Source organism: Mauremys mutica, chromosome 4, assembly GCF_020497125.1.
Source record: "Mauremys mutica isolate MM-2020 ecotype Southern chromosome 4, ASM2049712v1, whole genome shotgun sequence".
Taxonomy (NCBI): Eukaryota; Metazoa; Chordata; order Testudines; family Geoemydidae; genus Mauremys; species Mauremys mutica.
In genome coordinates, this window is record NC_059075.1 from 148,969,110 (window position 1) to 148,988,204 (window position 19,095).

A 19,095-nucleotide genomic window follows, 5' to 3' on the forward strand; every position below is an offset into this window, starting at 1 on the left:
ACATGTATGATATTTAATAATATATCTGATATTACATGTTTAATAGAATGTAAAAGTCAAAATAAAATGAATCAAAATGACACCATTGAAATAATACATTTCAATGTTCCTGAAAATAAAATTTTTGAAATTTTCATATTGTAGGAAATTTCATAATTTCAGCTTTTCATTCCAATTCAGAACTTCCCCAAGAAATTCTGAACTTCCCCAATTCAGAATTTCCCCAAGAATAGAAATTCCCTTTCATGAGCAGCTATAGTAATTTTATTTACAAGTTTTTTATTTATAAAGATAAATGTGATCCAAAAATCTGTCCCTTCCACCTGTAAAGCCTAAATTGATGTGAACCATTGCCACCTGGGAGCGAGAGAAGATGTTTGCATAATCTCACAGAGACTAGGGTGACCAGCTGTCCCGGTTTTATAGGGACAGTCCCGATTTTGGGGTCTTTTTCTTATATAGGCTCCTATTACCCCCCACCCCTGTCCCGATTTTTCACATTTGCTGTCTGGCCACCCTACACAGAGACACAGTTAGTGCCTTGATTGGACAGCCAGAAGTCTGGGGTCTGGTAGCTGGGATGGGATCAGTGCAGTGTGGTCGGTCTCTGGTGGACTCAGACATGGGGCCATCATGCCATTTACCAAGAGGTTCAGCACTAACAGCTCCTTTCTAGCTCTGCTCTTGGGAATCCCGACACCAATGGGTTCTGTTCTTCAGAAGCATCCCTTTGTCACACTGACACAGTCATCTCTTCCCCAGGAGGCTGGGAGCAGGGCTGGCAGGTATCATAGGCCAGGGAAGGCTAAGCGTTTCCTGGCCCAGACTGTGATCCAACCCAGGCTCCCCCTCCCCCTGAAGCCAGTGGGGGCTTAGCACCAGCCGTTGCCTGGAGCTCAGGACTTGGCCAGTGGCCAGGGGCTGGGGCACCCAGGGGCGGCCCGGGATTGGGCTAGCCAGGGCAGCTGGGGCCAACATGGCTGGAGTGTCTTGGGCCAGCCTGGAGGTTGGGCCAGCCAGGGCAGCTCAGGCCGGCTTGGGGGTCAGGCCTGCTGCTGCAGGGTGGCTGGTGGGGGTCGGGGTGGCTGGGACCTCAGGCAGATGGGGTGGGGCTGGCAGCCTAGCCCCCCTGAATGGAGGGTCAGCCACTGCCTGTGGCTGTGAGTTTTGCTCATCAGAATATCAGCAAGGGTTTTTTTCTGGGAAAAATTTATAGGAAAATATATTTTTTTAAAACATTTTGCTGAAAACTTAAAAATAAACAAAAAAATTTCAGTTTTCAGCAGCCAAAAAATGAAAAGTTTTCAGTTTGGCAACACAAAATTTATTAATAGATACATTCTGCAAAAATGTTTAAGATAAAGACAAAATTTTCCCTTGAAAAAGCATTTTGATTAATAATTTCTGACCAGCTCTAACTGTGAAATTAATTTTTTTAAGTAGATATTTTTCGATTTTTACCAAAATTAGCTAAAGAAAGGGGCCAGGGATGGGGCTGGACTAAATGGGAGGCTGATAACTGAGTGGGAAAACTGTGGGGTTTTTTTAGGGCTATCAAGCAATAACAAAAATTAATCACGATTAATCATGTGATAAAAAATAATAGAATACCATTTATTTAAATATTTGGATATTTTCTACATTTTCAAATATATTGATTTCAAATACAACACAGAATACAAAGTGCACAGTGCTCACTTTATTTTTATTACAAATATTTGCATTGTAAAAATGATTAAAAAATAGTATTTTTCAGTTCACCTCAAACAAGTATGGTAATGTGATCTCTTTAGTGTGAAAGTGCAACTTACAAATGTAAAATTATGTACAAGAGTAAGTGCATTAAAAAATTAAAGAGTGTAAAACTTTAGAGCCTACAAGTCCACTCAGTCCTACTTCTTTTACAGCCAATTGCTCAGACAAACAAGTTTGTTTACAATTTACAGGAGATAGTGTTGCCTGCTTCTTGTTTACAGTGTCACCTGAAAGCTAGGACAGGTGTTCACATGGCACTGTTGTAGCCAGCATCACAAGATATTTACATGCCAGATGCACTAAAGATCCAAAGTGAGCACTGTACACTTTGTGTTCTGTGTTGTAATTGAAATCAATGTATTTGAAAATGTAGAACCCCCCCCCCCCAAAATATGTAATACATTTCAATTGGTATTCTATTGTTTAACAGTGCGATTGAAACTGTGTTTATTTTTTTAATCACGTAAGTTAACTGTGATTAATCGATAGCCCTATTATTATTATTATTATTATTATTATTATTAACAACAACAATAATAAGTGTTGTTTTTATTAACATTTGGTTTAACCAGGATCTGGAAGTTTAGAACCAGAAATAAATGAAGGAAATGAAGAAAATGAAGGAAAACCTGAGAGTCCAGGACTTCTGAAAGATGTCCTGTCTGGGCAGGAATCAGGACCTGGATCCCAGCTTCAGCCAAAAACAGAGGTAGGAGTTTTTTCCAGTTTTATGTTTTAAGTTAGTCACTCCAAGGTATAGGAGATAAATCACAGCTGCGGGAATTCCTCCCATTTCCCAACACGATGAAAAACAAACTATCAGGCTGCGTAAGGAATGGAATGGAGAATAACAGAGATATCTGATGTTACACCCTCCCATGGATACTGCATCCAGTTCTGGTCACCCCATCTCAGAAAGGATAGAGCAGAATTAGAGAGATGAGAATTGGGTGGGGGTTGACACCCATCTGGTTTTCACTTGGACAGTCTGGGTTTCGGCTTGTGTGTCCAGGTGCCATTTGATAAGCCCTGATACCTGGGGGTTTTTTTTGTCGGGGGGGATGGGGTGGAAGAGGCAGAGCAGGGATGGGGCTTTGGGGAGAAGAGGCAGAGAAGGGGGTGGGGCTTGGGGGACGAGGTGGAGCAGGGTGGAGCCTCAAGGGAAGAGGGGGTAGGGCCTCCAGGGTCCAGTTACCAGCCATTAGATCGGTGGCAACCCTAGATGAGAAGAATCAGGGCCTTGAGACTTATGTGCAAAGAAAGATTGGAAAATGAGGATTATTATTATTTATCTGTGACAGAGCCTACGGGCGCAGTCCCAGTGTGCTGGGAGCTGTACGAACAGAGAACAAAAGCTGATCAGTGCCTCACAGCACTTACAGTCTAAGTAGGTTTAGCCGGGAAGGGAGGTTAGGCTATTAGCTTAGCCCTTGGGATGTAATGGTTCGATTCCTTGTAATGGTTCAATTCCACCACTGACTACTTGTGTGAGCTTGGGCATGTCAGTGCCTCAGTTTCTCTTTTGTACAAGAGGGTTGTGGCCCTTCCCTACCTCCTAGGGGTATCGTGAGGATAAATACACTAAAGGTTGCGAGGTGCTCATGTATTATGGTAACGGGCCATCTAAATACCAGAGATAGAATAAGAGGGAGCATGATGGAGGACTTTAAAATAATGAATGGCTTCCATTTATGCTGTTTCATGATGCAAGAGCAAAGGACAGATTCAGTTAAACTGAAAGGCCTGAGTAGCTATTTCTTTTTTGGAGAGAGAGTTAGTCTGTGGAACTCACCGACACAAAGGTATCTTTGTGGCCAAGAATTTAGTGGGATTCCCAAAAAAGGGAATGGACATTTATATGGATAAATTTATGCACAGTTCAAGTAAATCTGGTAAAACGTTATAATAAACATAAACCCAACTTCTCTGGGGAACAAGCCACCCATTAACTGTCTGTGGATAGGAATAAGTTACTCCATAACTGTCCACATGGTGGTTCCTTCCTATGTAAGAGCTGGCACTGACTGTTGGAGTCTGCTGGGCTGGATGGATCATTAGTCTGACTCACGCAGTAACGACTGTGCTGCTTGGATCCTGTTTCTGTGTTATGACACGCCGAGTGAAATGTGTGGCAGAGAGGGCTTGTAGGAGCTGATTTGATACCATGGCTGCTAGAAGGAAACATGATGATGGGAAGTAGGTTTCAGTGGCTTGGTGGGCGGATGGGTTCTCACAGGTGATGTGAAGAGTCAGAAAGAGTCACTGGGTGAAATGTTCTGGCCTGTGTTATGGAGGTCAGAGTAGGTGATCACAGGGGTCCCCTCTCACCTTGGAATCTATGGATCTGTTTTGTCCATAGCAAGTCCCAGGAAATTGCTCTCCAGTGAACGACCTGTTCAACATAACGCTCTCCTGTGTTCAGCCAACAAAAGATGAGAGGGAAAAAGGTTTTATGGATGAAATTTACCCCAGCACAAATTCTAGGCACCGCCTCAATCCTGACAGGACTTAGCAGCAGACAGCCCTCGTGTGCGAGAGACAGCGTGTGCTCTGGGCTGCTCCGGGCCTGACCCAGTGATGCATTGCCCCTTTTTTGGGGCTGATGGGGAAGTTTCCTCAAGTTTTCTTCAAGCTCAGGATCTCAGAGAGCTCCCTGGGGGCCCAGGCAGCTGTTTTGCCTTTGGATTTCTGCCTAGGCATAAATTTCAGCCCAGTTGAATGCCTGTTACAGGACATAGAATCACAGAAACTTAGGGCTGGAAGGGACCTCGAGGGATTATCTAGTCGGGACACCTGATCTGAGGCAGGACACATCTGGCCCTTCTCAGGACTGTATTGAGCTCTCTCAGGGCTGTACGGCCTTTATTTCCTAGCCTTTAATTTTCCTTTTCAAAGGGACACGAGGACACCAGCTCAGACAGCAACCTCGCTGAGTCAGGGAGAGGTGATGACCCGCAGCTGCAGGATGATGACTCCTGGGTGGTGGTACCCGACAGTGCAGGTAACCAGCTTCAAACAATTTGCTTAGGAAAATCTTTATTTAGAATTTATTTTTCCAGAAAAGAACAACTGATCCTTTCCCACCAGTCCTGCTCCCCTGTAATGTCTGTCTTGACACAGACCGGAGGGGTGTGTCTTCTAGCCTTTTATGTCCATATTGGGAGCAAAATTAACACCCAGGGCTCTTAAAACATCATCTGACTCTTATCACCTGTCTATCTTGACAAAGGGGGTGCGAGGGCACTATTAGCAGCACCCTGGTCACCGATGTTGCTGCAGCACGAAGAAGGCTGCAAGCTCAGCTATGATCAATTAAACACTGTTGGTGGGATGCAGAGATAAAGTTTCTTGACACCTTAAATGACGGCTTCTTGGAGCAGCTGGTCCTGGAGCCCACAAGGGGAGAGGCAATTCTTGATTTAGTCCTAAGTGGAGCACAGAAGGTGAATATAGCTAGTCCACTTGGTAATAGTGGCTATAATATAATCAGGGCCGACTCTAACATTTTTGCTGCCCCAAGCGAAAACAAAGAGCGCTGCCCCCCGAGCGTCACGCCGCCCTGCCCCCCAAGCGTCACCCCGCCCCCCAGAGCGTCGTCCCGCCCAAGGCCCCGCCCCCAGAGCGTCGTCCCGCCCAAGGCCCCGCCCCCAGAGCGTCGTCCCGCCCAAGGCCCCGCCCCCCAGAGCGTCGTCCCGCCCAAGGCACCGCCCCCCAGAGCGTCGTCCCGCCCAAGGCACCGCCCCCAGAGCGTCGTCCCGCCCAAGGCACCGCCCCCAGAGCGTCGTCCCGCCCAAGGCACCGCCCCCAGAGCGTCGTCCCGCCCAAGGCACCGCCCCCCAGAGCGTCGCACTGCCCAAGTTCCCGCCCCTCCCGAGCACTGCACCGCCCAAGTCCCCGCCCCCTGAGCGCTGTGCCGCTGAAGCCCGCCCCAGCTGAGCGCCGCACCGCCCAAGTCCCCGCCCCCCCAGCACGGCACCACGCCTCCTAAGCCCTGCCTCCCCCCAGCGCCACCCGGCCAAACCAAAAAACCCCCAAAAACAAACCCGAGTGCCGCCCCGTCCCAAGGTGCCGCCACATGCTTGGTAGGCTGGTGTCTGGAGCCGGCCCTGAATATAATTAAATTTAACATCCCTCTGGCAGGGAAAACACCACAGGAGCCCACCTGGGTAGCATTTGATTTCAGAAAGGGGAACTACAGAAAAATGAGGAGGTTAGTTAAACAGAAATTAAAAGGCACAGCACCAAAAGTGAAATCTCTGCAAGCTGCATGGAAACTTTTTAAAGACACTATAATAGAGGCTCAACTTAAATGTATGCCCCAAATTCAAAACCATAGTAAGAGAACCAAGAAAAGTTCCACCATGGCTAAAGAACAAAGTAAAAGAAGCAGTGAGAGGCAAAAAGGCATCCTTTAAAAAGTGGAAGTTAAATCCTAGTGAGGAAGATGGAAAGGAGCATAAATCCTGGCAAGTGAAGTGTAAAAATATAATTAAGAAAGGCATGATTTCCCTTTACAAAAGCCATGTTGACTCATCCCCAGCAAATTGTGTTCATCTCTGTGTCTGATTATTCTGTTCTTTACTATAGTTTCAACCAGTTTGCCCAGTTCTGAAGTTGGGCTTACTGGCCTGTACTTGCCTGGATCACCTGTGGAGCCTTTAAAAAAAATTGGCATCACATTAGCTAGCCTCCAGTCATCCGGTACAGAAGCTGATTTAAATGATAGGTTACAAATCACAGTTAGTAGTTCTGTGACTTCCTATCTGAGTTCGTTCAGAACTCTTGGGTGAATACCATCTGGTCCTGATGACTAATTGCTATGTAACTTATCAATTTGTTCCAAAAACTCCTCTACTGATACCTCAACATGGAACAGTTCCTCAGATTTGTCACCTAAAAGGAATGCCTCAGGTGTGGGAATCTTCCTCACCTCTTCTGCAGTGAAGACCAATGCAAAGAATTTTTTTAGCTTTTCCACAATGGCCTTGTCTTCAGCTTCAAAGGAAGTTGAGAGCCTGTTTCCTTATTATCATTATTAATCATGTTTATTAGGACAGTGTCTCGGGGCAACCAAAAGTGGGTCCCCATTGTGCTAGGTGCTGCACAGACATAGAGTGGTAGATCTCCTTGTCCTGAAGAGTTGATCATTTCAACAAACCAGACAGACCTAGGGTGGGGAAAGGGGTAGATCACACCAGCGGAGTGAGCCAGTGGGATGGTGGCAAAACAATTTTCTATTTTCCAGAGGGTTTAGTTAGGAGGGGACCAGCTACACGGACAGAAAAGAGAAGTGAGAGGGGACATGGAAGGGAAGGGAGGCTGAGGGGGGACAGGGCAGGGAGAAGAGGGTAAGAGGGGCAGGTGTGGAATGAAACTGAGATGAAGAGACTGTGGGGAGGGGGAGGGTTGGAGCAAGCAGCCAATTGGAGAAAGTCCTGTCAAAACTATGGAAAACCAAACTCTTTCCTCATTTCCTGTGTCCTGCAGGACAGCTCGGAGAGGAGGGGCACGAGGCATGTGTGAAGGAACCTGCCAGGCTGGGATGGGTAAAAACTGGTGATCTTCACTTGTTGTTTGTTTTGCACCCAGAACAGAGAACTTCAGAACCGAACCAAGACCAAGCACATCCGCTGAGTTCAGGACGGGCATCAGGACCTGGATCCCAGCTGCAGTGCCGGGCTGCTGGAGAAACAGATGAGGTGGGAGTTTTATTTAACCCGATCAATATCAGTTGAGCATAGTTATTCCAGCAATTACCAGGCAAGCTGACTTGGCCGGTGACACAGGGTGGTGCCCCAGGGCAAGATCCCAATTCACATCTGGCCAGCGAACTTTTTTAGTTTGGTCCAAGAGGGTCTAAATTCACAGGGACTGTTATGATCATCTAAGTCCGGTCTCCTACATAACCCAGGTCAGAGAACCTCACCCAGCCTCATGCCAGGGATGAATATGGCACCACTCTCAGTTACCCTCAAGTGACTGCTAAATGGATGGATTATTTGCAAACACTGGCCCAGAGTCGCTCCTAGGGATGCTCACTGGTATCCCCTTACCCTGGGAGCGCCCTGTGGGCCAGTGGGCTGGGAGGTGAGGGCTGTAAAACTGCTCCAGTAGCTCTTAAAATACCCAAGATTGTTCCTACACAGAGAATCCAGAGCAGACCCTAGAACTGAGCCTCTTAATTTTGTTTTTAAATGGGAAATGGATCTACATTACTGTTAATCTGCATTGGGATTTATTGCTATTTATGATTATTTCTTTCAGCTAGGGCTGGTCAAAATATTTCCATCCAAACTGGTTTTTAATGGAAAATTGGATTTTCAGCTAAATGAAGTGGAGCATCCACACTGCATTGTAAACCTGGGTTTACAATTGCGGGGCCTGGATCTCACAGCCGTGCTAATACTTCCATACTGCACTACACAGACCTTCTGACTTGGGTCTGCGTCCACACTGTAAAATGACAGGGCTTGGATCTGAGTCATGGTGGGATTCGGGCTCTGACCCATCCTCTAGCAGGGTCCGGAGTGCTGGCTGACCTGAAGGCTTAGGCTTAAAACTGAATCAGAGTCCGGTTTTAGTGTGCAGTGTAGACATACCGGAGCTGGGCAGCCAAACATTGTGGTGCCCAAATATTAGTGGCCACTTCTGAAGATTTAGGCCTATTTGTGCAAATTTATCTCTGACTGTAGATTTTAATAGTTGTAGAATCACCAAGTACTTCTGCTCAAAGACACTGTACAACATAAGAAAAAACCCTTTGATACCTGAAGTCTTCACGTAAATGAAAAACCAATACCCCACAATTCACTCGCTAATCAGTTCCAAGGCCAGCAGGGCCCCATGTGCCCATCCAGTCAGTCCTTCTACATAACCCAGGCCAGAGAGTCTCCCCCCAGCCATTCCTGTGTCCAGCCCAATAACTCCTGGCTGAACTTAAGCAAATCACCCCAGTCCTTAAAGCCAAGAAACAGATGAGCTTTATAATGTTCCCAGGAGGTCAACAGATCTGGAGGCGTGAAGTGAGTTGCAAGATTGTGAATTTATTGCAGAAAATGTCCCGGTCTGTTAAACCAGGGGACTACTAGCTCAGATGCCTTTGCTGGTCATAGCTGTAGGGGCATCCCATGGGACGGGAACTGGATTTTGAACGAGACAGGTGCCACGCTACTTAGGGCTTTATGGGTCAAAACCAATGCGCTAACCTGCACTGTCACTCAGAAGCCAGTGCTGACCTTGGAGCCCTGGTATATGGGGCTATCTGTGATGCATGGGATATCAAAAGCACAACCATAGCCTGCATCTTCATCGACTTTATGAGAAGAGCTGAGCAAATAACTGATTTTTCAGTGCTGGGGCTGAACCAACATTTTTTTAAAAAAATAACTTTAAGTTGATTATTTAATTTGAGGGATTTTTGGGGTGTTTTTTTCCCCTTTTTTTTTTTTTTTTTTTGAAAAAAAGCTAAATTTCAAAACAAAACACCATTTTTAAACTAAAACTCAAAAGGCTAATTTCAAAATGTCCGGAATGAAATGTTTCAAAATGAAAAGTTGGAATGTTTTGTTTTAAATTGCCAAAAATGAACTGTTTCTGTGTCTTCACATTTTTTTCAGTCAAACCCCTTTGCTGAAGTTGACCCAAATTAAGGAATAGTTTTGTTGCCTCAAAAAATGCTTTTTTGGGGCAAATATATTATTCACTTAAAAAAAAGTGCCCAGCTCTCTTTATGAGGTTTCTTAGCTCCATGAAGAGCACATACATCTGGATGTGGCAAAGGCGTGGGTGACTGTACCACCATGGAAGGCTGCATCCTTCAATAAAATCATATCTCCTCCCAATAGGGGCTTGTGCTGTCGCCGAGACAAGAGATCAGAATTCAACAGGTCCCTGGGCATCAGTTGCCAGTGAAGCTGGAAAGAGACAACCTTACAGGCTCTGCTTCCCAGGCAAAGGGAGTAGAAACAAGTTTGGCTAGCAAACATTCGGATCAGCAACACCTACTCTCTAAACCCCAGGTAAATGGAAAATTTATTCAAACTTTCAATAATGTGGTTGATAAAGAAGCAAAGTTCTATCATGGATCAGATGTTGGCTATGAGACAGAAAACAAAGAGAGGAGAAAACGATAATTTCTATAGTGTTTTTAAGGTAACATCCCTTTAAATAGTATGGGAACCTTCTAGTGGTTCTCACTGTTCTTCTGTGTTTTGGAAGCTGCTAGTAACCAACCGGAGTAGCCACATGTATGTATCTGGGCCTTGTCTGTGCATATTCAGTGAACGCAATTATTTGGGACTAGAGCCAGGTGAACAACTTTTTGTTGTAGTTGTTCACTGGCAATTCTAAACAATTGAAGAAAAATGGTTTTGTGTCAAACTAAAAACAAAATTTTTCAAACTCTTGGTGAATCTAAAGGTGGAAAAAAATTCACATTCAAGTAGAACTAAATATTTTGGTTTATTTCAATTTTGAGCACTTTTAAAATGGATTTTAATTTGAAAGAATTAAAATTAAAGAAAATGTCAGAACTGGCATAAGAATAACCAGACTGGGTCAGACCAAAGGTTCATCTAGCCCAGTATCCTGTCTTCCAACAGTGGCCAATGCCAGGTGCCCCAGAGGGAATGAATGGAATAGGCTATCATCAAGTGATCCATCCCCTGTCATCACCCATTCCCAGCTTCTGGCAAATGCAGGCTAGGGACACCATCCCTGTCGATCCTCGCTAATAGCCATTGTTGGACCTATCCTACATGAACTTAGAATCATAGAATATTAGGGTTGGAAGAGACCTCAGGAGGTATCTAGTCCAATCCCCTGCTCAAAGCAGGACCAACACCAACTAAATCATCCCAGCCAAGGCTTTGTCAAGCCCGACCTTAAAAACTTCTAAGGATGGAGATTCCACCACCTCCCTAGGTGCTTCACCACCCTCCTAGTGAAATAGTGTTTCCTAATATCCAACCTAGACCTCCCCCACTGCAACTTGAGACCATTACTCCTTGTTCTGTCATCTGCCACCACTGAGAACAGCCGAGCTACATCCTCTTTGGAACCCCCTTCAGGTAGTTGAAAGCAGCTATCAAATCCCCTCCACTCTTCTCTTCTGCAGATTAAATAAGATCAGTTCCCTCATCCTCTCCTCAAAAGTCATGTGCCCCAGGTCCCTAATCATTTTCATTGCCCTCCGCTGGCCTCTCTCCAATTTATCCACATCCCTTCTGTAGTGGGAGGCCCCAAACTGGACACAATACTCCAGATGTGGCCTCAGTGCTGAATAGAGGGGAATAATCACTTCCCTTGTGCTGCTGGCAATGCGCCTACTAATACAGCCCAATATGCCATTGGCCTTCTTGGCAACAAGGGCACACTGCTGACTCATATCCAGCTTCTTGTCCACTGTAATCCCCAGGTAGTTTTCTGCAGAACTGCTGTTTAGCCAGTTGGTCCCCAGCCTGTAGTGGTGCATGAGATTCTTCCGTCCTAAGTGCAGGACTCTGCACTTGTCCTTGTTGAACCTCATCAGATTTCTTTTGGCCCACTACTCCAATTTGTCTTGGTCACTTTGTACCCTATCCCTACCCTCCAGCATATCTACCTCTCCCCACAGCTTAGTGTTATCTGTGAACGTGCAATCCACCACATCATCCAGATAATTAATAATTATCTCATTCTTTTTTGAAACCTGTTATGGTCTTGGCCTTCACAACTAGAGGTCATTTCAGTCTGAAAACTGAAACATTTTGTTTTGAAAGTATGAAAACGAAACACTTCAATTTTTTAATTTCTTTTTAAAATGTGTTTTTTAATTGAACCAATTTGGCAAAATCTACGTGAATGTGTGAAATGTTTTAGTGTCACTGAATCTGCATTCTGCACTGAAAAAATGTTTCAGTAGAAAACTTTCCCCAGCAATATTTGGGATTAGTTGTTCCCGGGGTGGGGAGGTGGGGGGTGTTTCTCTATATAGATGTTATTGTGGAAAGCACAAAAGACACAATTTCTAACATGGCTATATCTCAACCATGGAGATGCCACAAGGATCTGTGAGAGGACCAGTGCTTAATTTGTGCTGGTGCTTCCCAAGGCTGAGCCCCAACACCTGTGGTTTTGCCTCGTCAGTTACCGATCCTGGCATGGGCAGCTGGAGGCTCATGCTGGCTGCAGAGTGCCCTTTCTGGGCTGGGGCTGCAGTCGCTTTGGCCACAGGCTCCAGTACCTTCACCTCTCCCACGCCCCTGTGCAAGGCCAGCAGCGGCCTGAGCCTGTCTGACTCCCAGCAGGTACGGTTGCTGCTAAATTGGCGCAAGCTGAGCTCCCGTGTCTTGGGCAGTGTCTTAGGGCCAGGGATACCACCCTCCAGCGGCACTTCCACCAGCACCAGTGCCCCCTTGGCTTCCTGCAGGGCTCCCATGAGGGGGCCACTGCCCCCTGCGAGGCCCAGAGGGGGCAGAGACTCCCCAGTGCTGGCAATGAGGAGAGAGATGAGGCATCAGGAACTGGGGAGGTGATTGTACAGCCGGGATGCCGTGTGGAGCAGTGAAAGCTGGGCACTGGGGCAGGAGGGAGGCTCCAGGAGGCAGCTGCAGCACGACAGGCAGGGCCCCACCCGGGGAGGCGGAGCAGGTGCACCAAGAAATCAGAGTGGGGCACACAAGCTGCACCAGGCGGGGAGGCGGCTCTGTGCTCTGGTCGGGGGTGGGGGCTGACTTCACCATGGTGCCTGCGATCCCGGCTGCCACAACCCCCAGCAGCAGCCATAGTCAGTGGGGAGGCGGGGGGGGGGGTGCTGCCCCCTGCTGGGGACCAGCACCGGGAGGAGGTGAGAGGTGGGCCCAATCCTGGAGTCCCTTGCGTGAGGGGTGGGGTTTAGGTGGCAGGGACCACAGCCCATTTGTTTGGAAATGATTGGATGGGGCAGAAAATTAATACACGCACCCCTGGCATTGAGAGGGCAATGGGGACGGGAGTGGTTGGGGGGGGGGGGCGCTGCTCTTCCGCATCCCCCGCCCCATTTGGAAACCAAAGCAACAGCCCCCCAATCCGGGAGAACTGCGCAGGCCGTGGGGGTATATTTGGAGTGGGTGTTTGTGACGGGGTGTAGGGTGGGGGTGGCACTGGGGGGATTGCCAGGGCTACAGCCACCCCAACATTTGCCTTAGTGCCCCCAATAGCCACCCCTCCCAGTGCAAAGGTCGAACGTTACCCAGAAGTAAGGGTAGCGCGTGACGGCATTGCCATCCTTACTTCTGCAGGTCTGTGCTGATGCTGGCAGCGGAGCTTAATTTGTAATGAAAGAAGTGCTGCGGGCTCAAGCACTTAGGTGCTAGGGCTCAAGTAATTTTCTTATATTCATGGCTGATGCAGCAAGCTAGAGGTGCCAGGGCTGTGAACTGCCCAGCCAAGAGGTTCTGGTGCTCACCCCTGGCACAAATTAAGCACTGCTCTGCTTAACGTGCAGCTGTGGCCAAAAAAGCAAACGAGATGTTCAGATGTAGACGAACAGGCTGGAGAATATTACAGAGATTGTTCTGATGCCTTTGTAGAAATCAGGGCAGCTGCCCCATCTGGGTACATTGTGCAGTGCTGGGTCAGCCCCTCTCGTGTGGGATATTGCAGAGTTTGAGAGGTTCACAGCAGGCCTGGAAAAACTCTCCTATGAAGAGAGTTTGAAAAGTCTGGGATTGTTGCTTTAGAGAGGAGATGGATAACAGCACATGTGATAAAAGCCTGCACTGAGTGGTCTAGAGAAGGGAGATTGGTTACTTCTCTTCTCCCTGCCTCATAACAAAAGAGCAAGACAATGAAATTGAAAGTGGGAAATTCAAAACTGAACAAAGGAAATACTCATTCACAGTGTGTGATTACCCTGTGCAACTCGCTGCCACTGAATATCACTGAAGCCAAAAGCTTAGCAAGATTCAAAAAAGGGCTGGACTTTTATATAGATAAAACATCAGCCGTTACTTCAGATGGGGGTACAATACATAATATAATTAAATCCACATCAGCCATCCTGTAAGTGCCTCTGGTAAGGAAGACGTTGTCCACACCAAACCCCAGGAACTAACTCACAGTTTTGGAGCATATGAATTGCCAGACAGGATCAGACCCAAGGTCCACCTAGCCCTGTCTCCTATCTCTGACTGCCCGGCGGAGCACCAGAAACTTCTGGGGAAGGGATAAAAAGCCCACAGTAGCAGATGTGAGATAATCTGCCCTCCATGCTAGAGTTCATTCTAGTCTCTGATAGCAAGAGATTGGCTTAATTCCTGTGGCAGTGAGTTCCACAGACTAATCACAAGTTGTATGAAAAAGTATTTCTTTTTATCAGTTTTGAATTTTCTGCCTTGCAACTTCATTGAACGTTCCTTTTTTCCTATGCTATGGGACCCGGAGAATAGATGTAACCAATCTCAGTTCTCTAGACCAGTCAGTATTTTATAAATTAAGAGTCCCATAACTTTCAGCATCAGGGCTTCCTCAGCACTCAAACCCAGTCATTTGGCACCACAATGAAAACCAGATCCCCAAGACACCCATTTTACTGGGCTGCTTGCATCTGACATTTTCAGTTAACATAGAGATGACTCTCATGTGGGACTGCATTCTCTGCTGCATGGAGGCCCAGAACAGCACTCCTTCAGTCCTGGTTACACCGTAAGGCCATGCTGCCGTTAAAGGGTCACAACTCTGATGCTATAGCTGGTATGTTTTAAAATTTCCTTTCCCATGACCCAGGTCCCTGGCAGTGCAGTGAGAGAGGAGCCTATGGAGCTGCAGGTGAATCCCTACGCAGCAGGTAACCATTCCATTATTTCAGCACAAACTTGTTTATCTATCTGTAGCAGATCGCTGACTCACTGCCGCGGCACCTCCTGCTGGTCAGTCAGGGAATTAGCTCAATTCCAGCACTCGGAGCACCCTCCTGCTGCCGGCGTCTCTCCTGCCTCAGGCCTCCATGTCCCTGCCAGACCCCGGTGCCACTTTCCCTTGGGGTTCTGCCCACAGCAGCACCCCCACACTTTGGGTCTCCCCTCCCAGGAGAACCTCCGAGCCTCTAAGGCCACCTCGCCTCAGTGGCTACTGCCAGTCGTCGTCTATCCCCTGTTCTCTGGGGCAGACATAATAGTCTCTAATGGCCACTCATCATTGGCAAGGGGGTTGGACCTGCTGCCTTTCTAGGCCCCGCTGTCTCCCTGCAGCCCCAGTGCCTCCTTTGGCCTTCAGCAACGCTCAGCTTGGGGACTCACCAGGCCAGAGCTCCCCAGCTCTGCCTGCCTTTCCCCAGCACTGTTCTGCTTCAGGTACCCTGTCTCTCCGAGGCAGCCAGGTCCTTCTCACTCCAAGGGTGGAGTGAGACTGACCCAGCTCCTCTCTTAGTCCTTATATCAGGGCCAGCTGTGGCCTGACTGGGTGCGGCCACCGTTGTGGCTGGCTCCTCACACTCCCTTTTTTCCAGGAGTGGGGTAACTGCCCCACTACACTGTCCAAAGCTCTTTGAAATCATTCCCAATGATCCAGGAGAAAGTACAGAATCTGATGTTCCCAGAGGACACAATCAGTGGGTGGCGAATAGTGTTGGGGGCAGAGCAGTTCCACAGAGCATTCGGATCATGGGCCCATGTGAACCTGCATTTTAATGCAGCCCGGGGGCAAGGTCCAGGAACCAAGAACATAGGCCACACTTGCTAAATGGGGGGTTGTATCCTTAAAAGTAGGGGCTCTGCCTGGAAAGGACATAGGGGTCCTGTGGAAACCTGCTGAACAGGAGCTCCCTGTGTGATGCTGTGCCTAAGGTGGCAATGCGATCCCTGGATGTAGAAGCAGTGGAATATTGAGTAGAGGCAGAGAGGAGGTGCTATTTCTGTACATGGCATTAAAAAGATTATTACCGGAGACTGTGGGCAGGTCTACACTACAAACTTACTGCTTCTGGTGAAGACACACTAAGTGACGGGAGAAAGCCCTCCCATCCGCTTCATAACTCCACCTCTGCCAGAGGCGATAGCTGTGCCAGTGGGAGCTTTCCCGCCGACATAGGGCTCGCGGTCTACACTGGCCCTTAAGTCAGCATAACTACCGTCGCTCGGAAGTGTGGATTATTCATACCTCTGAGCGACCATGTAGTGAGAGACTCAGAAGCTCAGTCTATTTAGTTCATCCCAAAGAAGGTTAAGAGGTGGCTTGATCTCATGATCAACAAACACCAACATAAAAAATAGATTTCTGATAGTGGACAGATCTTAAATCTAACAGACGTAGGCGGAAGGCAGGGGGCTGGACTTGATCACCTTTCAAGGTCCCTTCCAGTTCTAGGAGATTGGTATATCTCCAATTATCATTATTATCATTAACATGACTCAGTGCCTGAGAGCTGAAGCTAGAAGAATACAGCCTGAAAATAAGAGACCAGTGTTTAACAGAGAGGGGAATCATTGGGACAACTCACCTAGGGAACATGGTATATTCTCCATCAGTTGGAGTCTGGTCCCTGCTGGTGTTCAGATCTGTGAATCTATGGTTTAAAAATCTGCCCAGTTTTTCCATGAACTCTGTTGAGCTGTACCATCTCTCCTTGGAGGCACAAGGAGCCATCACTGCATGTGCAGTCTCACCGACACATGGCTGCAGCCTGGTTCTTACATGGACATCCATGAATATGAGGCCTAGCAACTGGTGCCCATAGGAAGGGGATCTCTGCTTACAGGGCAAGGCAGCCGGTCTCCAGTGGCCTCAGGTGTGGTGCAGGGAGGCATCTAGATCACGCCATGTGCCAAGAGGTTCAGCACTAACAGCTCCTTCATCAGCTCTTCTCTTGGGGATGTTCACCTTGATGGAGCTAAGGGATCTGTTCTTCCAAGCCCTCCCTTTCTCACAGTGACTCCTGATCTGTTCGCATGTGAGCTAAGGTGTAACAGAGTATTCTGAGGCACTTTGACCTGTGGCCAGGCCCCGTTTTTGTAATGAACATGCAACTTCTGAGCTGTAAATGTTGTAAATTTGAAGTTTCTTTTCTTTGTTTTTAGCGCATGTAATTTTTACTTGCCCTTTGCAAGTTTAACTGAAAGCTCTTTATTAAAAATTGCAGATCCTAAGGGAAACGAAGAGACCTCAGCATCTAAGGAGAGGTTTGTGGCATGGTTCAGAAATGGATGTTGTGAAGCAGATGCAGTGCAAATAAGAGTGTAAAAGAAGCAGATGTTGTACTAGGGATTTTACATGAAAATCAATGAAGCTCGAGACCCGAGAATCAAGTGCTATGTAATGAGCTCTCGCTATGCTGCTATTCTTAATTGAGCCAGCTTTGCTTTAATCCTAACCGTAGCTATATCAAAACCAGCTTGGGTACACACTAGCCATTTGACAAAGCCCTGGCTGGGATGATTTAGTTGGTGTTGGTCCTGCTTTGAGCAGGGGGTTGGACTAGATGACTTCCTGAGGTCTCTTCCAACCGTAGTCTTCTATGATTCTTCTCTCCATGGTCTTATCCCTTGTGTAGTCATTTACCGCTGTGTACACGGAGTGCAGGATAGGTAGGACACGCTCCCATGCCCATCTGCTGGCCTTTCCACCTGCTTTGCACTCTTGCAAGAAGAGAGAATGAAAAGACTGAGGTTACTTCCCTTGGAAAGGAGACCTGGAAGAGGGGCATGAGGACACTATATAAAATATGGAGGAAGGGTTATTCTCCCCAGATGGGGAACTGAGCCACAGGGTATTTGTTACAGTTATACCTAGGAACCAACTGAAGTCGGGGCTCTGTTGAGCTGGGGGCTGAACAGATACAGAGTAAGAGACACTCTCTGCCCCAAAGGGCTCATAGTTGAAATAGACACAGGACAGGGAAGGAGTTGGATGCAACATACAGCAGAGGGATGGTTGGCAAATGTCATGTTAGTGCCACATGTTTCTGTTTGGGGAGGGTTTTTTTAGGAGGTGATTAGTTAAGGAGTAAGAAGATGACTAAGGGTGGGGAGCAGGAAAGGGGCAGATGAAATCTCTTGCCTAAGATTAATCAGGATCTGAATGTAGATCCCCCGAGTCCTACTTCAGTGCCTTAATTCCAAACCATCTCTCCTCTTGTTAGGGCAGAGGGGAGGGGCTTAGCTGCTCATGGTTTTCATGCCCGGGGGACCGTGTGGAAGATGGTTTGGAGACTATCTTATGGCATTTTCATTTTTTCTAGTATTTTATCGGAGAATCCATATTTTTCAAGCACCAGTTCCTCAGTGGAAGACATGATGACTCTGGAGTTTGTTGCCGTATGGCCTGCCCATTTTAAACTTAATGAATTGTTTGACAAGATTGCTGTTTTAGCCTACAGTCATCCTGGGAGATACCAAGAATTTGCTAGGATGCAAATAAGGTAAAACGACGCTGGAGTTGGATTACACTGACGGGTCATTAGATCTTTCTTGGTGGGGGGATGTGATGATGAGACATATTTCGGGCAGCAGCTGGGGAATTCCCATGGGTAAAGTCACCACTGGCCTGTAGAAACTGACTGGGAACGGAGTAAGGAAGGGGCAGCCATGGTGAAATGCAAGAGCAGAATCAAATGTGCATTACCCAGCTCCATTTGGCACCTCTGTGGGGAGACTTTGGCGACTGTCACCTCAGTTTCTTCCATTCCTGGGAGCAGTCCAGGGATGGTCTGGTCCCCGGCACAACTTAGGACAGCTCTAACTGGTGTGGAGTGGAACAACCAGCCTGGTATTGCTGGGGAGCAAAGTGACCTGCCACCCCCCTACCATGTCTGCTCTGAGTAGGTCCAGGAGTCAAAATGGAGTGGCACAGAGCCAGTTACGACAGCTAGCGATTTGCCTGCAGCAGGGGTAGAGGTGTATCCAGCTCCTGTGAGCCATGGAAGGAGTGCAAGAGCCAACTCACTGGGGATTGAACCAGGGAACCTCCAGAATGAAAAGCCCAGGCTGCTACAGCACGTGCAGCTAACGCCCTACAGCTAGTGGCTGAGCCTCTGTGGCTTGGCACAGAAGAGACTCTGTAACTAGGGTTGCCAGGTGTCCAGTTTTGGACTGTCCGGTCAAAAAGGGAAACTGGCAGCGTCCAGTCAGCACAGCTGCCCAGATGCTGAATGTCCGGTTACCTGCAGTAACCATCCTCCGCCACCGGGGAGAGGGAAGAGCAGCACCTGCTGCTGGAGCCTGGAGGAGCAGTTCTGCTAGCTCAGGGGTAGGCACCTATGGCACGTGTGCCGAAGGCAGCACGTGAGCTGATTTTCAGTGGCACTCACACTGCCCGGGTCCTGGCCACCGGTCCAGGCGGCTCTGCATTTTAATTTAATTTTAAATGAAGCTTCTTAAACATTTAAAA